A 16,265-nucleotide genomic window follows, 5' to 3' on the forward strand; every position below is an offset into this window, starting at 1 on the left:
TTTATAACTAAGGTTGATTACTTCCATTAGTCCTTAACTTATATTTCCATATCAAGGATCAAAGATTAAGTGCCTTCTGCGCTCAGTCCCAATAGACTTAGGCCCATTAGTCCCGTATGTCCCGACATGTGTCCTCGTCCCCACTTGTCTCTGGAACTTATTTGAGTTTATCCAGTGTTATTTATCCCTGACTCAATGACAGTTTTTACATACGTGTCCGCCGCGCTGTGCTTGGTAAACTTTTTTGTCTCACCTCTGAATGTTATTATCAGCGTGGCTGGATGAAGCATCCCGCAGTTTTGTCCTGATCTCCCAAAAACTGGCTCGCTTCTTTGCCATCTCTGTAGTCAGGTCCAGGAAAATCCTCAGTTTCATTCCTCGAATGTGTAGCACCCCCTCTTTTTTCGCGATTTTCAGAATCTCCTCTCTCGTCGATCTTTTCTGAAGGTGCACAATCATTGCTCGCTCCTTGACTTTCCCCACTGGGCCGACCCGGTGCGCCATTTCCACCTCTGGCTCCAACTGTATCTTCTCTTCAAACAATTCTTTAAACAACTTGGACATGTAGTTGGTCGGATTACCCTTTTCAATGTCCATTGTTAAACCAAATACGCGCACATTCTGTTTTTGACTGTGTATTTCCAGCCGCTCTGCTTTATCTTTAAGTTCCACATTGACTTTACGCAGCCCTTCACACACCGTCTCCAACTTTGCCACTCGCTCCTCCATTGTCAATAAAGTTTCGTTCCACTTCATCAAGCCTTTTTACGCAACCAGAAATGTCGTCTTTGATACTTTTATATTGAGATAGCACTAGCCTGTAAGAGCAGCCTGTAAGAGCAGATTTTTAACATTTTGCTGCTGACGTATAGACTCTAAATGATCATGCACCTAATTATCTTGCCGAACTTGCTTTTGTGTCTCCTCATGCCCCGTGGCTGCAAGATGCAGACTTGCTCTTTGCCCCCAGGGTTAAAAAGAAGTCTGCAGGCCTTCGCCTTCCGTGCTCCTACTTTGCAGAACAATTTGCCTGTTGAACTCAGACACTTTCATTGATTAGTTTAAGGCAAATCTTCAAACATGTTTATTTTTGTTAATGCCCTATCGTTAGTTTTATGGTTTTAACTTATTTCAATGATACTTGCTGGATTGTACAATTTATTTGTATTTGAGGTTTTAATTGTAATTTTTGTTACGTATGTAGGATTTTTATTTTATTGTTCTGATGTTATGTTGAGTAGATTCCTTCATTTAAAGTGCTATATTAATAAATAATTACTACTTCTACATCCTCTTATTCTTCCACCTTCATCATCATTCCTAACTGAGAAGTTCGTGACTCTGTGGTCTGCATTAATCTAGATCCTATCTGTCCTGCACCTGCTGATAACTCCAGGTGACATATACAGATTAGGACCATAATGCTTGACTTATTATAACCTGTATAATCTAATTACAGCGTACCTGAGTTCACCTGCTCAACCTTTAGTAAGTAGCTGCCAGACACGTCATAATTTATCATACAAAAAGAGTTGGCGGTCACTAAAAGTCATCCGTCCCCTTGGGGGGCGCACATGAGCAGACCCATATGATGAAACAGAAACTGAGCAGAACCTGTCACATATCTGAAAAATACTACTGTCCGCTACTAAAAATGCTACTATTGAAACTACTTGCATTATTTTTAATTTATCAATATAGTTGTATTATTTGTTGTTGGTTGTTTCTTTGAAAGGGAAGATTGGTCATTTTTTTTGGGGGGGGGGGAGCACACCAGAAAAGTGGCATTTGGGTGGAAAAAAGTGCTGTTTTATTATTTTACTTTTACATTTACTTTTGTCCAAAAAACATCAAAATGACCGGCATTGTCCTTTTTAAAGCATAAATTTCTCACAGTGGATTCATTATTTTTCTGCCCGTTCAGTCTATATCAAGTGAGTTTATTCATTTTATATCGGCTGTACTTTTTTGTACTTTACTGATTTAACCTGTACTTGATGTGGTGTTCTTGTTTTTGATTTGCACGGCTGATTTTCTCACATCAAATCGACCCGTCAGTTGCGTTCTGTCCTTAAAAGGCCACTCCAGAGTGTTTGTGTCGTGATTTGTCTTTGTGCTGCGACAAGCTCCCATTTGTCTGCAGGGTTTAAAAAGCTCTTTTTATCAAGTGCGGACAAGTGTGCAAAAGAAAGATGGGGAGACAAAACTCCTATTAAGCAGTGATTCAGTCATTCAAAGGTTTATTTTTCCCACCATATATTAGCTCAAAATCAACATAACTTGAAATTGTTTTATTTCCATATATATTAACATCTGCTGGACATTGAGAATAGAATTTAAATGCTGCTTAAATGGCAGTATTATGTACCTCAAGCATCTTTTAAAAAAAACAAAAAACATTTTTCAGCAGATTTGGCCCAGTTTCAATCTCGACATCTACACGCCATTTGACCTGCAAATTCCACAACCAGAACAAAAAAACAGATTAAAGTTTTGAGATTGAAAGAAAGATGTTGGGTTATTAAAGTGATTGAGATCCAAATAAACTTTGTTTCCCAGCTGCTTACCATCTGTGGCTCATTAGGAGTTTTTGTCCGAGCGCCCACATAGTGCAGTTGGGGCTGTTTGCAGGGTACAAGACCAACCTAAGCCTCTGGATACCTGTGCATCGTCAGTGGTGGACTTTAGACTTGGACCTTGAAAGGTTTTAGGCCTCAGTTAGAAAACTCAGACCTCCAACACATCAGATTTTCAACTGAAGAACAAAGAACAGCTGATTATTCAAGGACTATTATGAAGAGATAGAGATGAGTGATTTTTCATTCAGGAATCTGTGGAGATTCTCGGTCGTCCAGGTCATCGGATCCAAGCAGGTTGAGTCGGGCCAACTGCCTTCTAGTTGACCCAACTCATCCTGTTTGGATTGTCCCTCAGAAGAGTTTCTTTTCACACTTTCAGGTCAATTTTATTGTGAGTGTTGGCGCCGGGTCACCTTCATGTCACTATGTTTGTGAGTATGTTAGCCAGGTATCTTAAAATCATTAACTCAATATTGATTCACTTTGGTGGGTGTTTTGTGCAGATCGCAAGAATTGATTTGACCTTGGTAAAAAATTGGTCAGTGATCAAAGTCAGAGGTCAAGGTCAAATTTCTGTCCTCGTGTTAATATATAGGAGAGGGGCTAATTTTGTGGAATTGATATTTTTGACGCACGTTTGTTTAAAAACACATGTAGCATTTTACTTTGAAATGTGGGTGTGGTATCTGAATGATGAGATGAGGCTGTATTTTCTGGACTACAAGTGTAATTACACACTGCAACCGGAGTGAAATTCACATCTGTCAAAAAAATGTATGATGAAGGGAGGGTGGGTGGGGGGAGACAGAAATATGCTTAAGTCTGAAAGGAGTATGTTGCATTTATTTTTAAAACATATTTCACAAGAATCCAAGACAGAGAACAAAAAAAAAGCATTTTCTTACAATCAATCACACATGAGCCAAAAAACGGTGACTAAATATATTTAATGCCGTGTTTCTTGTTTCCACTGCACTGAAAAAGTACAGAACTGTAATATATTTTATGTACATTACACTCTATTTTGTGACATTTAAGTCTCCTTAAAATACAAGTTGCAGGACCTCCCTGTCTATCTTTTTTGTTGTTGTTTTTTAAAAGTTATTTATAATCCATTTTTTTTCCATTTTACATTTTTAAGTGGCTTTGTTGTTGGCTGCCCCTGGTTGCCTGTGCGTAGGGATTCGGCACAGTTTTCACACCCGATGGACCCCATGGTTCAGTTTACACATTTAAATGAATACATTTGTGTATTTCTTAAGATTTCCATATAAAATCTCAGTTATTGTGGATTTTGTGTGCGGGTGTTTGCAGCTGCACTGAGGGCTGCAGATTTACAGCAAACTACATTTTTATGACTTTAATATAACTGCATGTCCTGGGTCTTCCCCGGGGCCTCCTCCCAGTACTACATCTCTCGGCTGGCTTGGGAATGCCTTGGGGTTCCCCTGGAGGAGCTGGGGGAGGTGTGTGTGGATCGGGAGGTCTGGGCGGCTTTGCTTGAGCTGCTGCCCCCGCGACCCGACTCCTGATAAAGCGGAAGAAAATGGATGGATGAATAATATAACTGCTCAGAAAGTGCTTCCAGTAATAGAAAATAAAGATAACAGATGGAGACAAAGCTCAACATAACAGCACAGCGCAAAGAAATAAAAATAAAACTCCAAACAAGTGCATGAAGTTTTTATTTTTTATTTTTATTGTTTTTTTTATTTTTCTAATATCAATTAAATACTTTTCTGCAATGAGGGGAAAAAAAAACTTGAAACAGTTGGGGGGGGGATGAAAATAGAACTAGAAGACTGCTGGTTTTCCAGGAGATACATAAGAGGAGGATTTGTGTTCGATGTCATATCTCAGCTTTATGTGGTACAGTTAGATGTCCAGAAGTTAAAATGATTTTGGAGAAAATGTTCACTTAATTTCAGTGTGTCCTGTGGGATCTGCACAAACGGCACAGTGTGGATTGAGTTTGTTGATCTCAACCGCCTCATATTATTCTGCCAAACTGAAGGACAGAAGTATTGCTGAGTGGAGGCCTGAAGGTTCAAGAAGCGTGCTTGTGACCAGCAGGTCAAAGGTTCAATCCCCTAAGCAGACAGGAAAATGTGGGTGGGGAAGGTGAAACAACAGCACTTGTCTCACTCTCATTATCATGGCTAAAGTAGCCTTAAGCAAAGTCCTTAATCCCCGACTTCATGCCGACGAGCAGCTGAGTGCCTTTGCATGCCAGCACCCTGACATGACGGAGAGAGTTTGAATGGGTGAATATGAATAAACGATAACTTTAAATCCTTATCTGGCTACTTGAAAAATCTGTGTTCTCAATACCTCTCTGTTCCAGCCAACGTTTGAAGCAACCAGAGGGAGATCATGTTTGTTCCAGAAACAAAGGACAACTCGAAGAAATTATTCAAAGGCTGACACTGACGTGTAAAGATGTAATGGTACATGTATTTGTATTGAACCGTTTCAGTACGGGACCTTTGATTCAGTACAGGACTGTGCACGGGTGAGTTCGCGTTGCGTGTGTTTACATTCAGTGTTGCCAACTTGGCGACTTTCGTGGTAAATCTGGTGACTTTCCAAACCCTATTGATGACTTGTTTACTCAAAAGCGACTAGTGACAAATCTAGCAACTTTTCCTGGCTTTACCAGAGACTTTTCTGATGTTTTCCGACTGAAAGTGAAAGTCTGTGTTTTCACCGAGCGGCAGCGTGTCTCCCCCTCTCCGCTGACCGCAGCAGCCTATAAAGCGCTAAGTGGAGGGATATCTACAATCCTCCTCACTCTGACTCACTCAGCCTACTGACCTCATTTGCTGCGCTGTGATTAAATAGTCCCCAGACTTTGAGAAGCCCTGACCTTGAGGTTATTTTATTTTCAGAAGTGATGACCAATTTTAATGGCAAAATAAATAAACAAACCAAGAATCAAGTTTATTTGTGGTTCTAAATCATTTTAAGGTGGTTTTACTCACTTTTTTCCTCTCCCACTTCCTCTTCAAAACTTTATTTAAAAGACATATTAACAAAATTAACGAATAGTTAATAGAAAGAGAGAGAAAATAAAATAAATTGTACAAAATTAAAGGGATTCTTAACACATTAATTTTCTTTAAAAAAAAAAAAATCTCTTATAGAGTTCCTGCGACCGTGAGGCAGTCGGAGTCCATGGACATTTTAAGTCCAAGACTGAAAACCTATTTTTATTCCTTTTTTATGAATGGTTTTTATTTTTATCTGTTTTATTCTTTTATTTCTGTTTTTAGTTCTGTATTAGAATTTTTTATTCATTTTTTAATTTAAATTTTATGTTGAATTGTTTCATGTAAGGCACCTTGAGATGGCTTTTGCTGGTGATTTTGGCACCTTATATAACTAATTAAATTGAGAGTGTGACAGTTAATAAACAGAGAGTGTGACAGTAATTTTTCTGGCAAAAAATATGAAGGTTAAATAAAATTGAACAGGGTTTCATGCTGGAACCGTTATGCTGCACTTTACTTGTGGAAAGGTTTTGTTAAAAACTGTTTACTGGCAATTTATTATTTTTCATATTTCATACATTTGTTGTTTATATGAGAACTTTTATTTAACTTATTGCCAGGCAGCACTTTGCAATTATTTTATTTTCCTGTTTTGTATACTGTTACAATAAATTGTTGGTTTAAACAACAAGCAAATTTAGGTTTCGCATTTTGTTTCCCATACTGTACTGAAATGAACCGAACTGTGATCTCAGAACCGAGGTACGTACCGAACCGTGATTTTTGTGTATCGTTACACCACTCCTGACGTGGCATTCATGTTCACTGTGAGCGTATGTAAACTTATTCAAGATTCTATCAACTTTATTGATCCATAAAAGGGCAATTCATATCACACCCAATGACCATAACCCAGGTGTGGATCCAGAAATTTTTGGTGATGGGGTGTTGCGATTCATTGCAATTGTGCAATCCACTCATCAGGGAAATGACAGTATAATATTGTCAAATGTTCTCCTCTCAGATTACAATAGCCAGTCACAGATTAGCCTTTCTGTCCATCATTTACCTGTATTTTGGCATGCTTGGCACCAGAAAGTATGTTGGATCAACAAGGATCCAAAAAGGCTAGGACCAAAATTTATATTGGATCAGTTCCCACTGACCAATAGTGTTAGAGCTTACTGCCAACAGCTAGCCAATCGAGCGTGGCATATGAAAGGTCAGGAACTAGCTGAAAGACGCTGGTTGAAAAAATGGTAACAAACATGTCAACAACAGCAAAAAATCGTTCTGCTCAGCGAGGTTTGCTGAGTTCACAGAGGAGGAACTGGTGGAAATATTGAACTCCAAGAATGCCAAAAACACTAAGAAGGTAGACAAGCACACTACTGACGCTTTAGAAGCATTCATCGCATCAGAATCAATCATATGCTGTTCACAACAAAGAAATTGATCTAATTTACTTGACTCTTTGTTTGCTTAATTGGGAGGGGGGTGGAGAACATCAAATCAATTTATTATATAGCGCCAATCACAACAAACAGTTGCCCAAGGTGCTTTATATTGTAAGGCAAAAGCCATACAATAATACAGAAAAACATAACAATTGATGGATGGCAAGTCGTCCAACCAACATAGAGAAATATTGGATGAAGAAATTTTATATATATATATATATAATATATATATATATATATATATGAGACGAGAGGCTAATGACTAAGAAATAGGGGCAAACATTAGATTATCAAACTTTCTCATTTTATTTTAAAATTTTTCCTTTGCATATTTTTTCTTTGTGTCTTTTATGTATTTTGGATGGTTGGGGGGGAAGCGTCCCACCATCCCGCCATAACCATATTGTGATGGTGCAGATGGTAAAATCCTAAAAGAAGCTTGTGCTGGTTTGCAGTCGGAGTTTAGAGATGGACTTGTTGCAGGATGAGAAGTTGAAAATGGAAGAAGAATTTAAGAATTTAATTTACCCATATACACATCCCGCAGACTTAGAATCTTTTATGTCCCAGATGAAAACCAACGTTTTAACCTGAAATTTGAGCCAGTATGTTGAATAACTGAGGAGACGACAGGGGAAGTCTACAGTAAAGGGGTTACAACCACCAGCAATCGGCCCCCACCTCTTCTCAGGCCCTGTGATGCCCCCCACCCCACCACCGTCTGCAGCAGGTCTTTGGTCCTTGGGGTTCGGCACTCTGAGGGTAAACATCTGGGCCAGGAGGGGAGGTGGTCCTGAGAACCTCTACTCTGCTTCTTTCATTGTTATTTTTATCTCACTTATTCTCACCCGCCCTAATCTTTCTTTGTGTTTTCCATCTTTTGTTTTTTTGGGGGGGTTTCTGCCCTCTCACATCACGTTCTCTGCTGTCATCCTGTGGCTTCCCGCTGTTCTTGTTGCCTCTCCCTACTCACTTTATTGTTCTTGTTCTCCAAGTTTGGGGTCATCTGACCAGGCCCGTGTTCCCCCGCCGCTCCCCCCTCCTTTAGTACTCTGTCTCCGCCCTGTTTCCTATTTCCCGTCCACCAGCTCAACTTCTTCCTCTTCCCCTGCGATCAAAATGTTGAGAATCCTTGAGCCAGAGTGAGTCACCTGGCTGAGTGTCAGGTCCCTCCCCAGCTCCCCCCCACACAGGTTAGCAACCAAATCTGATTCTTCTGCTGCAGAAAACTATTTTATTGATTATCCACAGGAGATTGTGATTGTGATTATTCCGTAGCCACTTTTTCTAAAACACACTGGACAGTTTCGGTCTGGTCATGAAATTATTCCTTTTTAAGGTGGACAGCTCTCCCCCTATCAGATTTACAAAAAAAGTGACCAAACTGACTTTGTGTTGAAATCAGAAAGTTTCTTTGATTTCTGTTGTTGCACAGTTAGTGCGAATATTGCTGCTGGTAAAGTATATTGGGAGGATTCCACGATAAATCAAGCGCATTTGCTCCGTTAAGTAATATGGAGGAAGACGTGCATGTGCATGGCTCATTTTATGCTGCATTCCATGGAAACTCAGAATTTCCTTCTTACTTTTTGCTGAAAACAAACCCTGAATATTTCATCCAAATCAAGCTAAATATCGTTATTACTGATAACTAACACAGCAGCTGCCCAGCAGACATCCAGCAAAACTTTCTCCTTTAATGTTGAGGTTTGTTTTTTGTGGGTTTTCTCAAGCACTTGCAGTCACACATGAATATCTCATTTACGGTTTACTGTCAGAAATGTCCCCATGTCATGTTGTCTTGTCATCGTATTTCTGTGTAGGCTCTCAGTTATCCATGTGGTTTCCATAGTAGAGAAGCCTTGAATCTTCGACTGGACTGGGTTGCTTGACGCGAGGACATTTCGCTTCAATCGCAGAAGCTTCCTCAGCTAAATTCTTGCTCTGGTAGTCTGACTTCTGTCTTGACTCTAGTAGAGAAGAATAAACAGAAGCCACAAAAGCTGGAGTTTTAAACCTAACCAGACCCCTCCTACCAAGAGGCAGACTCCTATAGGCTAGTGACTAAACAATAGCTCTAATTAGCACCTATTGTGCTCTAGTTAGCACCCTGCTAATGACAGGGCATCTGTCCCTCCTAATGATGGGATGGGCGCCTCTCCTGCCGGCTCCCTTGAAGACTCTCCTGATGACGTGAATGACTCATTACCATGAACAAAAGACTGAAACTGCTTTGACCTGAGTACCCCATTGTAAACAAGGGACAAAGCGTGTCTGAGACCCGCCCCCCCGGTTAAGGCTGGGTTTCAACTGTTTCACATAGAATGCCTCCTTGACCCCTCTCTCAAACCATTTCTTCTCTCTGGCTAAGATTTTAACCTCCTTGTCCTCAAATGTGTGGTTAGTGTCTTTAAGGTGGAGATGAACTGCAGACTCAGGTCCATTTGCGCCCTCTCTGCGGTGCTGGTATAGTCTTTTGTGTAAAGGTTGCTTAGTCTCACCTATGTAGTGTTCATTACAGTTTTCCTGACATCTGATAGAATACACTACGTTGCTCTGTTTGTAACTAGGGATCCTGTGCTTAGGGTCAACTAATTTCTGTCTCAAGGTGTTAACCGATTTTTTTTTTTTTTTTTTATAGCGCCAAATCACAACAAACAGTTGCCCCAAGGCACTTTATATTGTAAGGCAAGGCCATACAATAATTATGTAAAACCCCAATGGTCAAAACGACCCCCTGTGAGCAAGCACTTGGCTACAGTGGGAAGGAAAAACTCCCTTTTAACAGGAAGAAACCTCCAGCAGAACCAGGCTCAGGGAGGGGCAGTCTTCTGCTGGGACTGGTTGGGGCTGAGGGAGAGAACCAGGAAAAAGACATGCTGTGGAGGGGAGCAGAGATCGATCACTAATGATTAAATGCAGAGTGGTGCATACACAGCAAAAGAGAAAGAAACAGTGCATCATGGGAACCCCCCAGCAGTCTACATCTATAGCAGCATAACTAAGGGATGGTTCAGGGTCACCTGATCCAGCCCTAACTATAAGCTTTAGCAAAAAGGAAAGTTTTAAGCCTAATCTTAAAAGTAGAGAGGGTGTCTGTTTCCCTGATCTGAATTGGGAGCTGGTTCCACAGGAGAGGAGCCTGAAAGCTGAAGGCTCTGCCTCCCATTCTACTCTTACAAACCCTAGGAACTACAAGTAAGCCTGCAGTCTGAGAGCGAAGCGCTCTATTGGGGTGATATGGTACTACGAGGTCCCTAAGATAAGATGGGACCTGATTATTCAAAACCTTATAAGTAAGAAGGAGAATTTTAAATTCTATTCTAGAATTAACAGGAAGCCAATGAAGAGAGGCCAATATGGGTGAGATATGCTCTCTCCTTCTAGTCCCTGTTAGTACTCTAGCTGCAGCATTTTGAATTAACTGAAGGCTTTTTAGGGAACTTTTAGGACAACCTGATAATAATGAATTACAATAGTCCAGCCTAGAGGAAATAAATGCATGAATTAGTTTTTCAGCATCACTCTGAGACAAGACCTTTCTAATTTTAGAGATATTGCGTAAATGCAAAAAAGCAGTCCTACATATTTGTTTATATGCGCTTTGAATGACATATCCTGATCAAAAATGACTCCAAGATTTCTCACAGTATTACTAGAGGTCAGGGTAATGCCATCCAGAGTAAGGATCTGGTTAGACACCATGTTTCTAAGATTTTGTGGGGCCAAGTACAATAACTTCAGTTTTATCTGAGTTTAAAAGCAGGAAATTAGAGGTCATCCATGTCTTTATGTCTGTAAGACAATCCTGCAGTTTAGCTAATTGGTGTGTGTCCTCTGGCTTCATGGATAGATAAGCTGGGTATCATCTGCGTAACAATGAAAATTTAAGCAATACCGTCTAATAATACTGCCTAAGGGAAGCATGTATAAAGTGAATAAAATTGGTCCTAGCAAGAACCTTGTGGAACTCCATAATTAACTTAGTCTGTGAAGAAGATTCCCCATTTACATGAACAAATTGTAATCTATTAGACAAATATGATTCAAACCCACCGCAGCGCAGTGCCTTTATATACCTATGGCATGCTCTAATCTCTGTAATAAAATTTTATGGTCAACAGTATCAAAAGCAGCACTGAGGTCTAACAGAACAAGCACAGAGATGAGTCCACTGTCCGAGGCCATAAGAAGATCATTTGTAACCTTCACTAATGCTGTTTCTGTACTATGATGAATTCTAAAACCTGACTGAAACTCTTCAAATAGACCATCCTCTGCAGATGATCAGTTAGCTGTTTTACAACTACCCTTTCAAGAATTTTTGAGAGAAAAGGAAGGTTGGAGATTGGCCTATAATTAGCTAAGATAGCTGGGTCAAGTGATGGCTTTTTAAGTAATGGTTTAATTACTGCCACCTTAAAAGCCTGTGGTACATAGCCAACTAACAAAGATAGATTGATCATATTTAAGATCGAAGCATTAAATAATGGTAGGGCTTCCTTGAGCAGCCTGGTAGGAATGGGGTCTAATAGACATGTGATGGTTTGGATGAAGTACTAATGAAAATAACTCAGACAGAACAATCGGAGAGAAAGAATCTAACCAAATACCGGCATCACTGAAAGCAGCCAAAGATAACGATACGTCTTTGGGATGGTTATGAGTAATTTTTTCTCTAATAGTTAAAATTTTGTTAGCAAAGAAAGTCATGAAGTCATTACTAGTTAAAGTTAATGGAATACTCAGCTCAATAGAGCTCTGACTAGTTACAGCGCTTTCTGAAAGACTTCTAGTGTAATGAAACTTATTCCCCACTGCTGGGTAGTCCATCAGAGTAAATGTAAATGTTATTAAGAAATGATCAGACAGAAGGGAGTTTTCAGGGAATACTGTTAAGTCTTCTATTTCCATACCATAAGTCAGAACAAGATCTAAGATATGATTAAAGTGGTCGGTGGACTCATTTACATTTTGAGCAAAGCCAATAGAGTCTAATAATAGATTAAATGCAGTGTTGAGGCTGTCATTCTCAGCATCTGTGTGGATGTTAAAATTGCCCACTATAATTATCTGAGCTAAGCACTAAGTCAGACAAAAGGTCTGAAAATTCACAGAGAAACTCACAGTAACGACCAGGTGGACGATAGATAATAACAAATAAAACTGGTTTTTGGGACTTCCAATTTGGATGGACAAGACTAAGAGTCAAGCTTTCAAATGAATTAAAGCTCTATCTGGGTTTTTGATTAATTAATAAGCTGGAATGGAAGATTGCTGCTAATCCTCCGCCTCGGCCCGTGCTACGAGCATTCTGACAGTTAGTGTGACTCGGGGGTGTTGACTCATTTAAACTAACATATTCATCCTGCTGTAACCAGGTTTCTGTAAGGCAGAATAAATCAATATGTTGATCAATTATTATATCATTTACCAACAGGGACTTAGAAGAGAGAGACCTAATGTTTAATAGACCACATTTAACTGTTTTAGTCTGTGGTGCAGTTGAAGGTGCCATATTATTTTTTCTTTTTGAATTTTTATGCTTAAATAGATTTTTGCTGGTTATTGGTGGTCTGGGAGCAGACACCGTCTCTACGGGGATGGGGTAATGAGGGGATGGCAGGGGGAGAGAAGCTGCAGAGAGTTGTGTAAGACTACAACTCTGCTTCCTGGTCCCAACCCTGGATAGTCACGGTTTGGAGGATTTAAGAAAATTGGCCAGATTTCTAGACATGAGAGCTGCTCCATCCAAAGTGGGATGGATGCCGTCTCTCCTAACAAGACCAGGTTTTCCCCAGAAGCTTTGCCAATTATCTAATTAATAATTACACAGCAGAGACGGCCTCAGTGGTGGGGATGCAGGTGAACAACGATGTCACATTAACATGTTCACCTGCATGTTACGCACCTGTGATGTTAAGCAGCAGATATTCATGTGTCACTGAAAGTGCTGAAAAAACCCACAAAAACAAACTTCATCATTAAAGGAGAAAGTTTTGCTGGATGTCTGCTGGACAGCTGCTGTGTTAGTTATCAGTAATAACGATATTTAGCTTGATTTGGCTGAAAATATTCAGGGTTTGTGTTGTGAAGATGTAGGAACACGGACCCACAACAGGGGGTGTTAAATGAACGGGCAATGGATAAGCCAAACAGTAACAATTTAATGTTGTGAAGTGCACAATGGAATACAGACAAATACAGTTTTGGTACTACAAACAATTATATGTTGAGTGACGTGTGGGCAGGCTTGAGGATAGGAGACATCCGTCCAGAACCGAGCCTGATCCCACACGGCCCTTACCGCCAACGGATCTGAAGAACACCGGAGCCGCCAAGTCCTGGATCTCCAGGTGGCCACCGTCTCCAGCTGTCAGACCTGGTACTGCTGGCAGAGAACAGAAACAGTATAGATGAGTGTGAGTTCGCACACTCAGTAATCCCACAGTCTGTGTTCTTTTGGGAGGGAGCACCTCCACCTCCAATCACACACTCGTGCAGCTCCTGTCTAACCACTTATCTGGTTGGGGTGTGAAGCGAAGCCGTCGCTGATCACACCAAACGCCAATCCCACAGATAAGGCACCACTACAGGAAAACGGCTGCAAAAAGGTATCAGACTATAAGTCAGAGTTAAGTTTAGCAGAGAAATTACCTCTTCTGGTAGCTGATTTCTCGGCAGGGAGGTGGAGTTGCAGTCCGGCCTTTATGGTGGTGGTGATGTGATGTGGATGAGTGACAGCTGGTGCTGATGACGAGTGACAGCTGTCACTCCCGGTTGCTATGACGCTCTCGTGCTTGAAGCCCGCACTTCAAGCAGGGCGCCATCTGGTGGTGGTGGGCCAGCAGTACCTCCTCTTCAGCAGCCCACACAACAGTTTGTTTTCAGCAAAAAGTAAGAAGGAAATTCTGAGTTCCCATGGAATGCAGCATAAAATGAGCCGTGCACATGCATACACGCGCTTCTTCCTCTATATCACTTGACAGAAGCTTCTGCAATTTGAAGCGAAACGTCCTCGCGTCAAGCAACCCAGTCCAGTCGAAGATTCAAGCTTCTCTACTCTTGTCATCGTATTTTAACCCACGCGGGTTAAAAATCTTACATTGTTACCAGACGAGGTGAACTTTGTTTGTATTGGTGGTGTAAGAGTTTCTGTCTTTTTATTAGAATATGAAGGAATAAATTTATATCGGTGATGAAGAAAATTCTGTTACTACAATGGTTAAAAAAATTTAAAGGGACTACATCTTTAATGTGGTAGTACCAAGATTATTATTTTTTTGTTTGTTTTCTCAGTTATGATGTGGCACTGGAACCAGTTGTTTTGGTGCTCACTTTGGGTTTGGCCTTGACTACATAACATTTTGGAGCTGAGGGAAGTAAACATGGACTGTATGTCACATTTCACCTGGTGCAGACATTCAATGCTTTACAGTGATGCCTCACAGTCACCTATTCATATACACACACATCGATGTCTGCATGATGCCATGAGAGACGCTCAACTGCACACTGGGGGCAACTTGGGGATTAAGGAACTTGCTCAAGGGCACCTTAGTGGGTTTCCTGTCTGGCGGGGAATTGAACAGAGGATCCTCAGGTTATGAACCCGCCTCTCTAAGCTCCAGACATTTTGAACCTTGAAGGTGGTATGAAATGAAATGGCCGGTCTGCTCTGTTAGCTAAGCAGAGTGGTTCCTGGTTAGTACTTGGATGGGAGACCTCTTAGGAAGACCAGGGGCTATTCCTGTTTCTCCAGGTAAAACTGTAGTTACGTCAGGAAGAGCATCCGGTGTAAAACCTGTGCCAAATCCTGATGCAGGTCTGTACTGGATCTACTGTGGCGACCCTGAACAAACGGGGGCAACTTAAAGTTGACATTTTGTTTTGAATTTCCATCACATTTGCAGGTTGGATAAATGTTGTTTTAATAAAACCAAGTGAGGGAAATACTGTAATTCAGACAGTTTTAAGATGATATATTTAAGAACTGCTTAAAATATGATTTCAAAATAAGGATGAAATGGAAAATTACAAAGTAGCAACAGCTTATTATGTAGTAGTGGTAATAATAATAATAATAACGCATTCATTCATTTTCTGTCTCATATTTGGGTTGCAGTGGCAGTAGACCAAGCAGCTCGTCCCACACTTCATTGTCCTCAACCAAGTCTTCTTATGCTTCCTGGGGAATCCCAAGACATTCCCAAGCCAGCAAGGAGATATAATCCTTCCAGTGTGTCCTGGGTTTTCCCCAGGGCCTCTTCCCATATGACCAGGGGCATCCTCCTGATGTAAAGAAGCAGCGGTTCTACTCAGAATCCTTCTAGATATTTGGCCTTGTCACCCTGTCCCCAAGTGGAAGCCCAGATACCATATGTAATTTCCGCCTCTCATATATGGAACTTTATTCATTGCCCAAAGTTCATGACCACAGGTGTGGATAGGAACATAATTCACCTTCTGGCTCAGTTCTTCCTTCACCACAATGGTCCAGTACAGAGTCTACAAGACCTCAAATGCAGCCCCAATCCATCTGTCCATACACTGCAACTTTCCCCGACTCACGAACAAGGCCCTGAGATACTTAAACTCCTCCACTTGGAGCAGAAACTATTCCCTCATCCAGAGGGGTGAATCCACCCTTTTTCTGACAGAGGCTCGTGGTCTCAGGTTTGGAGGTGCTGATCCTCATTCCAGTTGCTTTGCACACGGCCACAAACCTGCTCAGTGCACATCGGAAGTCACTGCCCCATGAAGCCAACAGAATCACATCATCTGCAAATGATGATTTTGTTGTTAGACCTGATTGAACTTCCTCACCCTCACTTGGGATAAAAGCATCACATAAATGAATTGAATGTAAACGCAACAACAATTTGGCATCTGAACTTTAAAAAAACTGCTTTCATTGCTTTTATTTTATATACAAGCATGTTCTTCTGTAACGTGTTATCTTTATGAACCCGTGTCAAACAACATACTCAGCTCTTCAGTCCTACTTATTTCATTATTTTCTAACTTCAGTAGATATGTGCTTTGGCTTGTTTGCTTCTTTATTCATTCCTGCAGTAAGGGAACAGTCAGGAATTTTGGTAGCAAATATTCAGAAGGATTTTCAACTTATTTCAGTAAAATTTACTATGAACAGCCAGCTAGTTTGGCTTTGAGAGTCATTATTTAGCAGTTTAAACATGGATTGCAATGCAGAAGCACCCTCGGCCGTGTGAGCA

The 16,265-nt window shown here is 40.8% G+C and overlaps 1 protein-coding gene across 3 annotated transcripts in view; it reads left to right on the forward strand.

Annotated features, from left to right (window-relative positions):
- epas1b (endothelial PAS domain protein 1b) overlaps window positions 1-16,265 on the forward strand; it is a 110,075-nt gene that overhangs the window by 16,296 nt on the left and 77,514 nt on the right. The window lies entirely within an intron of this gene.

This window comes from Thalassophryne amazonica, chromosome 13, assembly GCF_902500255.1.
Source record: "Thalassophryne amazonica chromosome 13, fThaAma1.1, whole genome shotgun sequence".
NCBI classification, from domain to species: domain Eukaryota; kingdom Metazoa; phylum Chordata; class Actinopteri; order Batrachoidiformes; family Batrachoididae; genus Thalassophryne; species Thalassophryne amazonica.